Consider the following 4150-nt stretch of genomic DNA (forward strand, 5'->3'; position numbering starts at 1 on the left):
AGGTTGCAAAACATAAGGTTCATTTATAAAACTCAATCACTTACCTATATATGAGACATGAACAAATAGAGTTTGAAGTTAAAAATATACCATTTGTATTACTCCTCTCTCAAATGAAATACATAAAAATCTAACAAAATGGATATAAGATACATTTGAGGAAAACCACAAAACTATTGAAATAAATGAAAATAATTAAATGAATGAGGAGATAGTCCATGCTTATGAACACAAAGACTCAATAGTATTAGGATGTCAGTTCTTCTGAGTTTGGTCTAGAGCTTCAATGCATCTCTATCAAAATACCATCAAGCTATTTTGTGAATACTGATAAATTGGTTCTGAAGTTTATATGGAGAAGAAAGAACCTGAATAGACAAAGAAAAACAAAAATTTTAAATTCTTTTAAAATTTTACTTTACATTGTTTTGTGGCATTTTAGAGATCGAGATTTTTCTCACTTTTCCTTTTTTCATCCTCATTTTCAGCAAGTCTAACACACTTGCACCACAAAGCAATTCTCTTGTATTGTCCTATCTAAGCTAGTAGATAATGGTTGCTTGTTATTAATGGAAGGCTTATGGTGAGACAGGAGTTGTTTCTTGGTTTTATTTTTCCAGCCTTAGGCAGGCTCATTATCCAACAAAGTGAAACAGCTTATGTGACTTATCATTGAAGAGGGTCTCAACACCTTCTGGAATTTATTTTAATTGTTTGCCTTCCAATAGCAGTTCTCTTATAGTTTCAAGGACACATGATTCTACAGATTTACTGGTTTCCCTCACTGTTTGGGGACAAGGCGATGTTTGAATTTGAAGAATTTTTCTTCTGGATTCTTTCACCTTCAATAGGATGAGATTCTCATTGTTAACTAAGAATGCTTAATAACTGGTAAATTCAAAGCATGCATCACTAAATCATGGGTGCATGTTGGCAAATTCAAATACTTTTGTGGCAAAATAGTAAATGTATATTGATTTTCATTTTATAACAATATATACTCTTCCTTGCTGAACTCTGAGGCTAAGATAATAAAGAAGGCATTAGCCAGGCTATGAAGAGTAGATTACTAGTTCCTCCTCAGTTCTTGCATTTCCTGAGAAAGCTTTTTACATAAAAGGTTAACTGAAGCAATCAAGTAATCTATATTAATTTTTCAGGTCATTTTGCCAGGAACACTGACCATACAGTGTACTTGAAATGTCTATTATTGAAAATCAAAACTTTTTTCCAGTATTTATTTAAATTATATGAGTTGCTCTGCAATTCTTTGTTGAGTTGTGTTTCAAAGTAGAAATGCAAGGTGGTAGTGTAAACCTTGACAGGTTGTTTGGGGTTTTTTGGTTTGAGTAATGCAAGTGTCTGACATGCTTTGATTGCTAAGGCATTCACTTCAAAGAGGCATCTACTTCAAGGATGGCTATCTCAAATAAACACATTGCCAATCACATGACTAGATAAAATGTTAGGATGCAATAGCTTAAAGGCTGTCTGGTAGGAAAAGACATTTATAAAGCATTTAAAGAGTTTAAAGAAGGGAAAAGAATTCAAAGGGGTCACAGATTATATGTCAAGATTGACAATCCATTCTAGTTTGTAGATGTACTGAAGGGTGATACCTGAGCTATGTCTTGAAAGATAAATAAGATTTCATAAAGTATAAGGTCGGGTCAGCTTGGAAAAAAAGTTTGTATAGGGCTTTACAGGGCAGGGAATCTATATAATAGACATGACAACTTACATGGATTCAAATAATTTTAATACCTTCAAGAAGAATTATAAAATGCATATATTCATATTCACTGAAGTGTTTCTTTATGTAAATATTTTCTCTCAGTGACATTGTAACAGAAAAATCCTAATATAAACTCTCTTGTACACTATGGTCCAATAGTTCTGATTCTTCAAACTAGTGGATCAAACATCTATTATCTTTTTGATGTATGCTTATATGGTGATTGCTAAAACAGTCTTTCAGTAAAATTAGGTATTTTGTTTTACTGCCTTGACCTACTCATTCACTAAATTGAAATGAGGCCAACCTGGGAACCTGAAATAGAATAAATTCAAGTTGCTTTCATTTTGTTTACTTGTTTCATTAGTAGAGAAATGTATAAAGTGAAAATAAAAGACAAAGAAGCAAATAACTGCAGATGTGGAATATACAATCATTGCCTAAATCTTACAAGAGAGGAATGTGAATTGACATTGAAAAATTAGCTTCTGGAAAGTTCTTACTTACAGGTTTCCTATACTGTATTACCTACCTAACTCTAAGAATAGTCAACCCGTAGGAAAAGCAGGAAAAGACCATCGGGTGAATCAAGTCAACTTGACAAATCACTGGCTTTCCTTTCTTCCTCACCAGAGCAGGGAATACACAGGCTGCAAACAAACATAAATCACTAGGTGTGTGGTTTCCCAAAGTATAGCCAGTATCCAAACCCTGCATATTCTAACAGAGAGAAAGTGAGAAAGAAAAGTTCCAAAATTGTTGAAGAAGTAAATGATGCAGGACCCTATGGGGCCATCCTGGGTACAAATTCTTTCCATGTCCCCTATTTCTTGTCTGTAGGAAAAAGGCTTCACCCTCCTTGAACTTCCCTGAGTTCCAAATGGTAGATTCAAGGAGCTGCTTATCAGGGAAGGGAAAGAATACAGAAACAAAGGAGCAGCCATCAACAAACAAATGATAGTGCAGTGATTGGCAGGGTCTAGTACTTCCTCAAAAAATACATATATACACCAATATCTTGGAATTCTTCTGTGGGAAATGAGGCTCCCATCCAGGTTGTTGTTGTTCAGTTGCTAAGTTGTGTCTGACTCTTTCCAACTCCATGGGCTTTCCCTGGTGTCTCAGATGGTAAAGAATCCACTTGCAATGTGGGAGACCTGGGTTTGATCCCTGGATTGGGAAGATACCCTGGAGGAGGAAATTGCAACTCCACTCCAGTATTCTTGCCTGGAGAATCCTCATGAACAAAAGAGCCTGGGGGACTACAGTCCATGGGGTGACAAAGAGTCAGACATGACTGAATGACTTAAGCACAAACAAGCATGTTTTGCAACTCCATGAACTGCAGCCTATCTGGCTCCTGTGTCCTCCACTATCTCCTGAAACTGAAGTCGCTCAGCTGTGTCTGACTGTTTGCGATACCATGGACTGTAGCCTACCAGGCTCCTCAATCCATGGAATTTTCCAAGCAAGAGTACTGGAGTGGGTTGCCATTTCCTTCTCCAGGGGATCTTCCCAAACCAGGGATCGAATCCTGGTCTCCTGCACTGCAGGCAGACACTTTACCGTCTGAGCCACCAGGGAAGCCCTTTGCTCAAATTCATGTCTATTGAGTCAGTGGTGTTGTCTAACGGTATTATTCTCTGCTGCCCGATTCTCCTTTTGCCTTCAATCTTTCCCAGTATCAGCGTCTTTTCCTATCAGTCACCTCAAGTGTATATATTTAGAATTATTGGCAAATATTACACTTAAGCTATATGCAAAAAGTAGTGTTTGTTCTTACATCAACTGAAAAATATGTATTAACTGCTGCTGCTGCTAAGTCGCTTCAGTCGTGTCTCTGTGTGATCCCACAGATGGCAGCCCACCAGGCTCCCCCGTTCCTGGGATTCTCCAGGCAAGAACACTGGAGTGGGTTGTCATTTCCTTCTTCAATGCATGAAAGTGAAAAGTGAAAGTGAAGTCATTCAGTCATGTCCAACTCATGGACTATAGCGTACCAGGTTCCTCTGTCCATGGGATTTTCCAGACAAGAGAACTGGAGTGGGTTGCCACTGCCTTCTCCCATGTATTAACTAATTGGGATTAAATATGAAATGATAATGAAATAAAAAATATAAAATATTAGCTAAAATGACAAAATAAAATAAAAAGAAGTTCTACCTGAACTAAGTCATTTCAGACAAGTCTGACTCTATGCAACCCCATAGATGGCAGTCCACCAGGCTCCCCCATCCCTGGGATTCTCCAGGCAAGAACACTGGAATGGGTTGCCATTTCCTTCCCCAATGCATGAAAAGTGAAAAATGAAAGTGAAGTCGCTCAGTCATGTCCAAATCTTAGCGACCCCATGAGCTGCTGCCTACAAGGCTCCTCCATCCATGGAATTTTCCAGGCAAGTACTGGAGTGGGGTG

This window comes from Bison bison, unplaced genomic scaffold (genome assembly GCF_000754665.1).
Source record: "Bison bison bison isolate TAMUID 2011002044 unplaced genomic scaffold, Bison_UMD1.0 scf7180017864339, whole genome shotgun sequence".
Lineage (NCBI taxonomy): Eukaryota > Metazoa > Chordata > Mammalia > Artiodactyla > Bovidae > Bison > Bison bison.